The following is a 12099-nucleotide window of genomic DNA, read 5'->3' on the forward strand; positions in this document are numbered from 1 at the left end:
GCCATGTAAGTGAAAACACACTAATTCATGCACATGCACACCTTAGGTGAAAAAAATATATGGCAAATACGTATTTCATAGAAGGACCAATGGGTTCATGTTCCCAGAATGTGCAAGTCCAAACTCCATGAAAAAAATTCTTAAGTCAGCAAATCCAGTTTTCCCAAACGTCTAGCTGCCAAGAACAAAAAGGATTAAATAACAGTCACGAGGCTGTCAGCCAAGGGAACAGCTAACGCCTGGATAGAGGTATAGTGTAATTTTAATCCTGTGAAATTTGCTGGTCATTTGAAATTCAGATATTGCAGCAGCGTGAATGTTGACATGATCAGACATCCCATCGAATCTATGATTGACAGATGTGTGGCTGCTGGAGCATGGCTGAGTAAGCTTTTTAAGGAAATGATTGACATTGACACTGACAGGCTAGCTTCGAAAACAGTAGAATATCATGTGGGGGGACATTCTTGTGTCCTGAATGTGTAAGTTTTTTCATAATATTTATGTCGGAATTTTGGCAAACCTAAAAAAAGACAGAAGTGAACCATAGAACCCATCATGATAATAAGCAGCATTATTATATAGTATTATAAGTGTGACTATATAGTATAAATCTTTCTAAGTATTATTCTTAAATCTGACTGGTTAAAAGTTGCTTTTGATTTATTTTCTATAACCGCAGCTCTGACAATAAATTTGGCTGCAATATAATCACAGGATTATATTAATGCACTGGTTGTAAAGCTTTATTGTTGCTGTAGTAAAACCTACATAATACAGAGAGACGTGTGGAAGACGCTCCACATAAACCGAAAAACAAACTTAAAAACTTTATTTAATAATTGAAAAACACATCATTGATATGGTGAAGCTTTTTGTAAAGTGTTTATTTAGCATTTATAGAAGGAGTCTCCAGTGTCAGTGATTTGTAACAGTAAGGTTTCCTTCAAAGTAAAGTTTCCAGTATAGCAGACTTTATGTACAGTAGGGTTTTTTTCTGTGGTGTTCAGATGTATTTATTTGTTTGTTTGTTTGTTTATTTATTTATTTATTTATTTATTTATTTATTCTGCTTAATTCAGGAGAGAGAGGAAAAAAAGACAAGCTGATAAGGGACCGTTAATAGTTGCTGAAATGTGGGCGAATAACAGGAACTAACTTATTTTGTAGACATTCCTCAACATTAAATTTTAACAAACAATTTAAAAGTATAATGAAATGAACATTTGTAATTCCTGTAAATTTACTCTAGTCTAAGAGGCATAAAATGCTTTGAGAATGCTTGAGACCCGCTGCTATAGGGGAAAAAAGTCAACTTCAGAGACATTTCAGTAACTCTGCTTTATGTCTTGCTGTATCACACCCAGCCATTATTGATTATTTTTCTGTAACAGCATGCCTTGTCATCTTTTATTCCGTATGTAGTTGTAGCTACGGTAGGGCTTCTTGGGAATACAATGAAATGAAAAATTCAGTACGCCTATGTAAAGGATACAACCTTGACTCTATTGAAGTGAGCTGAATGTGATGACTCGGACACAGAAGCCAGGATTTTAAATAGCATGAAGATAGCATTTCGGTACTATATACAAATCCCAGATATACAGTAAGTCTCATCAACACAGCCTTGAGATTGCTAAACAGTTGTTATACCATAATTATGTGTGTGTGTATGTGTGTGTGTGTGTGTGTGTGTGTGTGTGTGTGTGTGTGTGTGTGTGTGTGTGTGCTCACAGCTTGATGTGAAGCACAATAAGATTTTATGTTAGCAAAGGCTGCCAGTTCCTAGTGCAATTTCCAAGTGATTTAGTATACGCAGAGGCTCTCCTTAGCCAAGAATAACTGTCCTTGCAGGATCCCAAGAACAGATGTTCGGCCAAGGACGTCCAGTACCTGCATTTTTCAAAATAGTTGTAAAGTAAGTATCTGTGTGATTTGTCTACTTGGCTTTAGCCATGGCTCAGATATAATTCATGTGCGTGTTAAGCGGTCAGAGGTCACACACTCCCCAGTGTCAGTGTACAATGTGTTTGTCAGTGAAAATGCAGTAAATGTATAAACAAAAGGAAACTTGCAAGTCATCTCCAAAAGCAACATTTCTATTGTATCTATATATCGTTAGATCTTTCCAACCTTGGCTAGATTCTGCCTCGGGCTGTCCTGCAAACGTCTCTGTCAGCCAATCTCTCACTCACACTTTACCTGTCAGATAGCTGGCAAGTGCACATTTGTCATCCTGCCAAGATTCCTCCCCCTCCATATCTCTTCCTTTGTTCATCCACTCCCTCGCCTCTGCACTACTACTATCCCTGGCAGTGAATTATAGTTCAATTAACCTTTTTTTTCCTGCCAATGCCCGCTGCTACTGACAACCACAGCATGAAACAAGACTGACATTCACATGGTTTCACTTCACTATTTACCCTTTTTTTTATTTTTCCAAATTGGATTACACCAAATAAATGGGGTTACTGAACCACTGCACCATGGGAAGCCCAAAGTCAGTTTCAGATTTGTATGTTTTTGTACCCAGTGTTCTTGTAGAATCCATAGTGGCAGAAATTTTACAGAAAATGTGTCTCTCATAACGGCAGTTAACCTCTTTAATAGTCATGGTAATCTATAGCATACATCATGCATGGCTTGTTTTAACTACACATTATTGAAGTCAGTGAAATATCAATTTAGGAAGTAAATCTCTGTGGGATCAAATGTAAAAGTTCTCTGCAACGTGATCACTTTATGGATGGTTAGATGCCATGTGGTTCAGTAAAGGTGATTTATGCAATTATCGTTCAGTTCAAATCAATTTTATTTCATTGAGCTCTTTGAACAATAGTCATTGTCAGAAAACAGTTTTAGAGAAATCTATATCCTTAATAAAGTGATGGTGACATGGGAAACTCCCTTGAGGAAGAAACCTTGAAAGGAAACAGTCAAAAGTCTTTATTCCTATTCTTTTATAAATGATACTGCCTAGTGGGATTATAAATCATTGCTCTCCTACAACTGTATATCCCAGGCAGGGAACTAACCCGGGCACTGAGGGGTCAACTCTCAGTGCCGATCCCGTGCCCGGAAAAAATGGAAGGCTCGCGGCAGGAAAGGCACGAAAAACCTGTGCCAAATCAGATATGCGGATCAGATGATCCACTGTGTTGACCCTAAAAAAGGAGCACTCAAAGAGCAACAACAACAACAACACTTCTACCACTGTATATTAACAATCAAAGTTCTCAGAGGAGCACAGAACAATCTTCAGGATTAGAGCAGCAGTTCTTGGGTGCAAATCCAACTACAAAGGTAAGACCCAGCAGTAGAAGTATGTCCAGATCCAATAAGTACGGATACATATCGTCGCTGTCGGGCGGAAACCTTGTATGTCCAAATTTGGTCAATTTCATATTTTTTCACATATCGATGCTATTGGTCAGTCCCCACATGGGTCTGTTATTTTTACAAGTTATTAACCAATCTAAAGTCTTGAAAATAGCTTGAGCGCAAATCTCATAACTCCATTGGACACTTCAACTGTCCACCTCTTCCTCACTCCGCGGGAGAGCTTCGTGGCATATTTCTCCTTAATAAGGAGATGAATCGCAATGAATCAACACGTCTTCTGAGGTATATAAAGTCGCAATGAATCAACACGTCTTCTGAGGTAAATGTCTTCAAAACACTGGGCTTAAAGAAAAAAAATCTTGACCCCCGCTAGTTCTGGTGCTCGTCTGAGGACAGGAATTTAGCGCAAGACAATCCACTGCGAAGCGGACTAAACCCTGTGCACTGCAGATACAGTACAGCGTTTTTTTAATTTCCTGAAAAATAACGGTTTTGGAGATACGAGGATTCCGCCCGACAGCGACGATATGCTTGTGTCATACAACCACTAGATATGCTTGTGTCATACAGAAGTGTAAACGGGCAAATATTGTGATTAAACAGAGATTCTGGGAGGTCTAGATATAACAGCACATCTAAAAAAAAAAAGGATCTACATGCGTGGACATTGTCATCCGTGTATTTTATTGTCCATGTCTTCTAAGTTTCTTATTTTCTACTTGCACATAGAAGTTTGACAACTGATGAGACGTACAGTAAAGTACAGCCTAAATAAAAAAAACAACTGAAGTATGAATATATAGCCATATCCAAAATACACAAAGCACAGCCCAAGCTCTTAACACAGCCCATAACCTTTGCTGATTGCAATTCTCTGACATGAATGTGTCTATTACTTTGGGCTGCTCGCTTCAAGATTCTCTGCCAACTGTTTTATGTCAGTGCCCACTGTGTTTTCCCAGCCCTGGAGGCAGAGGTGGTGGTCTATGTTAAAGCTTTTGTTTGAGGCTAGTGGGTGGGCGGTTGGAGGCGATGCCAAGTAGAGAGGCTCTATCAGCTCAGACAGTGTCTGGGAAACAAATCTGTTTTCGCTAACCTCAAAGCGATAGCAATTCTATATGACCATAGCTTTGATGTAGCTAAATCCGAATACATTATTCAGAAAAAGCAGATAATGTGAATACTGATACACAATAAAAAGTTGCACATGTCAGAGGTTTTTATTTTCATGTGGTTAAAAGTGGGTGGTCAGTTATAAACTGTCTGCACAGGAATAAAGAGTTGAGATCAGTTCAGAACTGGAGTGAACTGGAATTCTTTGTTTCATGAAGCAAAATTTTATAATCTGGAAAAGTTAAGTGATACTTAAACATCAGAACCGTCCAAGATGTTAATAGAAACGAATAATACACAACACAAAAAACTTGGCATAATTAGGCCACTGAGACACGAAGAACATGAAAGTTGTGAAAGTTCATCACTTAGAGTCTTATATCCACCCCATAGATTACTCCAGATAGACTTCAGGGCTGCAGGTGTAGCACCAAAACCCCTACTAGGTACATCGATTTCTCTTTAGAGCTTTAAATATTGCTCAGTAAAACCTATTTATGATTCCACATGCTGTCAAAGCATAGCTGCAAGCCAATCTGTTCTAGACCTGGGCCTATGGCATGCCTAGATTTTCTACCATAATTAAAGTACAAAACAGCATCTTTACATATTTTCTCTGCCTTGAAGCTCATGAGTTCATTCTCATTGAGTAACTCTAATGAGAAGCAGTCATTTGTAATTAGCAGTGGAAAACACCACACTGTTTAAGGAGATTAAGGAAAAAGTAGTTCCCATGTGACAAAGATGATGAAGTTTTTGTTTTTTTGGAGTAGTGGATGAAGTAAACCCTTCAATAACTGTTCATTGATTTGATTAGTATTTCATATTTATAAATACATAATGCATTAGTTCATAATGTGGCTCTTGATTATTCTTACCTAATATTCTCTCTCTCTCTCTCTCTCTCTCTCTCTCTCTCTCTCTTTCTGCTGAGCTACACATGGTATTCCTGAGATACTAGTGACCCTGACCCATTCTGCTCTCCAGACCTGGCTGATCCATCTAGATGCCCTACTTCTGCTACCTCTAGCTGGAGTCTCATCACTTGTAAATCATTAACCTGAGGATGGCCCCACATGGGCAGCCTGGAGATACATGAGATGAAGTTGATGGTACCACTTAAAAAGCATGAAGATGATTTTGAACTGCAAAAGTCTTGAGCAGTGAACAGGTTTATGTGAAGATTTTAATTATATATATATAAAAAAAAAAAATTTATATATATTTATAAAAAAAAAAATATATATATATATATATATATATATATATATATATATATATATATATATATATATATATATATATATTTATTTATTTTTTTTTTTTTTGCGAAATGTTCCCTATTGAAAGAGCTATACAAATAAAATTAAATTGAATCGAGTTATCCACACTCCCTTTGGCTTCATCTCCTGGGGTTAATATTATTTGGTGCTGAAAGAATCTCTGAATAATTCAGTGAGTCATGTTCTGAGGCTAAATGTCAGATTATTTTTTATCAGCATACAAACGTTACAACATTGTTGTAATGTCTGAGCAATAACATGTTTGCATGATGGAATCAATTCATATTATGAATTGATCAGTCTTTTGTCCATTTCAGTATGTCATGTAACCAGCAACTAGATCAAAGAAGGACATTTACTGCATTAGAATAGCAGACTTAGTAAGCATGTTAGCAATTATTAACATATTTAGTTAAAGTGTCTGTTTTCACAGTTGCTTTTGTTAAATTGCCTCCTTATTCAGCTGCATGCTGAAAGCATTTGCCAGGTTCTAAAGTAAATAAAACCACTTTGGCAACAAATGATTTATGCTTCTTTAAAGTAGAGGTGTCAAATCTATAGAAGCCAATTTTTCATCACTTTTGGTTGGTTGGTTGTTGAATTCATCTGCTGCACCCTTCAGCTGGTTTTCCTAGAGCAACACACATTTTATTTTATCATTGCTTTTGGTGTCAGTTCCTGAAACTAAAGCTTTTGTTTAAGTAATAAAATGTCCTGTGTTCGTCTGAGAGCCCGTCAGCTGCTGGCTGTGTTACCTTGTCATGTCCAAGTGTGACCTCTGATGAAACTGGAGATGCTTCAAGATCACGTATCTGTATATATCCAGACCATCAACTCTTCCACAGCTGGAATCCTAATAATCCATTACAGGTGTTTATGTAACACAAACCTTGCTAATGTGTCCCTTTGGCATCCCTTAGACTGACGGTAGTTCCCAGTGCCAACAGACAGATTTGTTCACTCAGGTCTTCAGTGTGTAATATTGCATTACAGTCAGATGGCCTCGGAGACTATTAATTCACCTTTGTGAATTTCATGGTGACGGTCTCGGCAGTCAGGTTGCTTAGGGAGCGAGTGTGCAAACTACAAAGTACAAGCAATTAGCCTGGCGGTAATGCCCGTACATCAATACTGGAGTACTATGCTGAGATGAAAAACAGATCAATTGAATCTTTTGTGTCTCTCTTATACAATGACATCACTGCATAAGAAAAGTAATGCATAAAAACGGCACGGTATGCTGCTGTGCGAACAAACTGCAATCAATTAAAACTCGCTTTTCCTGTGGATTTTTGTAAGTAGGCCCCGTGGTTGTTCCAATCACTCTACTCTACATCTGCCTGTAGCTACGGCAGCGTGTGAAACAAAGGAGGCAAAGCTGAAACTGTCAGCAAAATTAGGCAGGAAATTAACCGACAAAATGAGGCACCTGCTGTGTTTTAACTCAGCCGAGATACACATTTCTACCTGTGCACAATGCATGTCGTTGTACCTGCATGGACTCCTGCTGCCTTGTCTGATTCTTCACCTCTGAACACCCCAAGTGGAAACAAGCTCCACCATGCTGCTTTCACACCCGAAGTTTAATCATGTGAAATTCATGAGAGCAGGGAGCTGGCAGCAAGGAGGTTAACGAGGAACGGCAATAAAAAGCCGGGTGCCCGACATACATTCCATTCTTTATCTACTAAACCAGCTGCCTGCAATGCCTTCCTTGTAAATAGGTATTGGATTAATGTGACTTTACTTGCCCTACTGAATAGCAAAGGTGGCTGGCATTCGGTGAAGTTAATTATGGGAATGATCCATAATTTTCAGACATTGTAGTCATACAATTGACTGGATCTGCACTGTTCACTCTGTCATTGTATGTCGCTAAGGTGGAAATTAATTATACAAGGAATTAATAAAACATAAAGGCACGGAAGCATTTGCATGTACGTAGTAGGTAAATTCTGAAAGCCATTGTAAAGTGTACTGCAAGTCAGAACGAGGACATTGTGCCAGTAAATGGGTAAATTACATTAAAGGGTCCATTTAAATGGAAGATTCATTAATGCTGCTTACTTCACATCAACGCATGAATTAGACCTCCCATGGGGGTATGGGGAGTTGGGGGAGTCTTGACTTGAGATGGCCAGGACTCTGAGGTCTTTTCAAGACAAAGCCTAATCAAACAATGCATCCAGTGTTATAACCAGCCGTCCTATCTCCCCCATAGAGCACTATAAGAGATTGTGACAGCTGAGACTCCCAGCAAATCAGGCTGCACAGGGTAACAACTGAAACATGATCCGTGTCCAGCATCCAGTCCCCACGCCTCAAATGCTCACCCCAGATCTCCAGAGCACTGCCTAGCAACGGCTAATAAAATATTGCAGGAAAAGGCCAGCAGTTTAGAACAGTACGTTGGGGGAAACAATAAATGATTCCTAAATTGATCTGACCTTTTCAACAATTGTATTCAGCTGCACAGAAAAGCTGCCACCTTGCTTGGTGCAAATAACGATTTGGGACGGCTGACTGAACAGATGCTATCCCCAACTTGGCTGGCCCATCATGAAATTTAATAGGCCATAACAATAAAAGTGGGAACACTGGATACACATGGGAAATCAACAGTGTGCCTGGATAGACAGAACAGAAGGAGATAGACAGAACGTAATTCAATTACAGAGTATTCTTCTTCTAGTCATATCAGAGGTACTACTAGACTCAGTAGAGAGATTGTAGCTGAAATACTTGGCAGGTTGTAGAAGGTAAAAAGTTACACATTAAGTGCTTTCTTATGATTCATTTACTGTTTGGTTGGTTTCATTTCACCCTGCAAATAAAAACCTGAAAACATACTAATAAAACTCTGACATTCATTCAGTCAGAAATTCAGCTCAGGATACAAAGATATGTGGGGCGCATGGTGGCTTAGTGGTTAGCACGTTTGCCTCACACCTCCACGGTTGGGGGTTCGATTCCCGCCTCCACCTTGTGTGTGTGGAGTTTGCATGTTCTCCTCGTGCCTCGGGGGTTTCCTCCGGGTACTCCGGTTTCCTCCCCCGGTCCAAAGACATGCATGGTAGGTTGATTGGCATCTCTGGAAAATTGTCCGTAGTGTGTGATTGTGTGAGTGAATGAGAGTGTGTGTGTGCCCTGTGATGGGTTGGCACTCCGTCCAGTGTGTATCCTGCCTTGATGCCCGATGACGCCTGAGATAGGCACAGGCTCCCCGTGACCCGAGGTAGTTCGGATAAGCGGTAGAAGATGAGTGAGTGAGAGATACAAAGATTGTTTGATTCACTTGACTGATTCTGATCAGAACACTTTCTTGCTGCAGTCGTTCACTCCTTAATATGATTGGTGTGTTCTCATCTGTACAAATGAACCACACTGAGGAAGAATACACACCAAAGTTTTAGGTATGAACAGTTTTATATACATGGTGTAAGCCCGCTTTAGTGTTCACTTTCTCACATTACTCCGGCACTTTAAGACATAAATCTTCCTTGGAATGAAAGAACAAGAAGTCGCAGTTTTTACTATGATCTCATCTGAGAAAGATGAGCTTGGATTTATTATCGTCATGTGGGAATTATTACTATAATCATAAGATTATGGTTTGGAGGTTCCAGTTGGATCTGGAGCAAGAAATCAGCCAGAGCAAGAAATTAGCGATTTCTGTGAAAATGCAAAACAAGTCAAAAAAGTTTTTCTCAGGTTTATAGTAAGAAAACTAAACTGCATTATAGTTGCATTTATATATGTATGTATTTTTGATTCCTTTAACTATGAAAGTCATTATTGTTCTTTTGGCATTGATTGTTCAGAATCAGGTTGTTCAGGTTTTTTTCAAGATGGCTATCGTATTCAATCTAATTTTTGCATGCTGTACACATACTATGTGCACAATGTTGCACACAGGTCCCGGTGAATTAGTCATTACTGTAGGAATGTTAATGTACTCTAATGTCTGCACTAAAATAACCTGTAATTTGCCTTACAGCCAACCTTAACCCTTCTGACCAATCAGATTTGAATATTCAACAGTGTTGCGCTATAACTTTGTTCAAGCTTTTTTCTTTATAAAAGATCGCTGCTTGCACATTGCTTTGCTGTTGCTGCTGTTGATCCTACCAAACAGTTGCTTTTACCAAAGTGTTGCTACAACCAAAGTGTTGCCACTACCAAAGTGTTGCTTTTACCAAAGTGTTGCTACAACCAAAGTGTTGCCACTACCAAAGTGTTGCTACTACCAAAGTGTTGCTTTTACCAAAGTGTTGCTACAACCAAAATGTTGCCACTACCAAAGTGTTGCTACTACCAAAGTGTTGCTACAACCAAAGTGTTGCTACTACCAAAGTGTTGCTACTACCAAAGTGTTGCTACAACCAAAGTGTTGCTACTACCAAAGTGTTGCCACTACCAAAGTGTTGCCACTACCAAAGTGTTGCTACAACCAAAGTGTTGCTACTACCAAAGTGTTGCTACTACCAAACTGTTGCTACAACCAAAGTGTTGCCACTACCAAAGTGTTGCCACTACCAGTGTTGCCACAACCAAAGTGTTGCAACTACCAAAGTGTTGCCACTACCAAAGTGTTGCCACTACCAAACTGTTGCCACTACCAAAGTGTTGCCACTACCAAAGTGTTGCTACAACCAAAGTGTTGCTATTACCAAAGTGTTGCCACTACCAAAGTGTTGCCACTACCAAACTGTTGCCACTACCAAAGTGTTGCCACTACCAAAGTGTTGCTACAACCAAAGTGTTGCTATTACCAAAGTGTTGCTACTACCAAAGTGTTGCTACAACCAAAGTGTTGCCACTACCAAAGTGTTGCCACTACCAAAGTGTTGCCTCTACCAAAGTGTTGCTTCTACCAAAGTGTTGCTACTACCAAAGTGTTGCTACAACCAAAGTGTTGCTACTACCAAAGTGTTGCTACTACCAAACTGTTGCTACAACCAAAGTGTTGCTACTACCAAAGTGTTGCTACTACCAAAGTGTTGCTACAACCAAAGTGTTGCTACAACCAAAGTGTTGCTACAACCAAAGTGTTGCTACTACCAAAGTGCTGCTCCTACCAAACTGTTGCTACAACCAAAGTGTTGCCACTACCAAAGTGTTGCTACTACCAAAGTGTTGCTACTACCAAAGTGTTGCTACTACCAAAGTGTTGCCACTACCAAACTGTTGCCACTACCAAAGTGTTGCTACAACCAAAGTGTTGCTACAACCAAACCAAACATCTCTCCTCAAATGTCTTCAGCTTAGAATCCTAAACATAGACAGTCTTTTTGGAGGTTTCTGTATTGGAAAGAGAATTTTCTGAACCACATCAATCCATCCTCTCTCCGAAGTGCTTCTCCAATTTTTTTTTTAAAATTCACAACAAAGTTCACAAACATGTTGGGATGGAAGCATTAACCAGTCTTAACCTTTTTTTTGTCTAGACACTAAGTGGAAAAGGCTGTGTGTCTGTGAGTTTATGCCTGAGAACTAAGTAGCATCCAAAGTCTACGGTCACTGCATGGTTTTTGGCAGAAGAGAACACTGCGTTATTATGTCTATCCATTCAGAAGGCCCAGAAAACTAATCCTCATTTAGTCACTGTCTGGATATGACCATATGTTGTGGCTGGTGGCAAATAACACTTCCTAACATATGCACACACACATAGTGACCCATCATATGCTGACCTTCCCTTGCTCCCTTTAGTAGTTGAGTGGGTATAACTGTAAAGCCTCAAAGCCAGATGTGTTCCATCAACTGTGTTGGAAAAAATACAACGCCAGCTGGGTTTTGCCTCAGACTGCTAATCAGATTTTCTCCACTGACTAAGTACAGCTGGATTCAGAAAAACACCTGACTACATTCACTTGCATTCCATGTTGTACTATCTTCGCTGACAGATTAGCAAAATGAGATAGATGTGCTAGCTACAGTATGTCTACTGAAATGCTAATTCACGCTGCATTAATGCTAATCTTGGCTACTTCTTTACAAACTTTATTTTGTCTATATACATTTCATGCTCGAAACAGAAAAATGAGAACTAATTGCACACATGCACCAGATGATTTGTCTGAGAATTCATTTGAGCCAATTATATAGACTTGGCACTTTACTACACCATACATAATTTGCATAAAATTAAAAAAGTGCAGAATTCAAGGGCCATGTTTGTTTTTCTTTGATTGTTTTAATTTCATTTCCTTAAGATATTTTAAAAATTTGTATTAATGAACAATTTCTAATCAGTCATCTCCATGATTTTACTATGGGCACTCAGTGCTATCCGCAATATGTTTATTGATAACAACTGTTCTCTTTGCTGTAATGCTTAGGAAATACTGTCCTTGTACTG

General features: G+C 39.1%; 1 long non-coding RNA gene across 1 annotated transcript; it reads left to right on the forward strand.

Moving 5' to 3' along the window:
- Nucleotides 1–230: 230 nt before the first annotated feature.
- LOC132843925 (uncharacterized) lies at nucleotides 231–5621 on the forward strand. Its single transcript, XR_009648316.1, has 3 exons — nucleotides 231–249; nucleotides 3023–3303; nucleotides 5443–5621. It is a non-coding gene; the product is annotated as an uncharacterized LOC132843925 (long non-coding RNA).
- The last annotated feature ends 6478 nt before the right edge of the window (nucleotides 5622–12099 follow it).

Source organism: Tachysurus vachellii, chromosome 4, assembly GCF_030014155.1.
Source record: "Tachysurus vachellii isolate PV-2020 chromosome 4, HZAU_Pvac_v1, whole genome shotgun sequence".
NCBI lineage: Eukaryota > Metazoa > Chordata > Actinopteri > Siluriformes > Bagridae > Tachysurus > Tachysurus vachellii.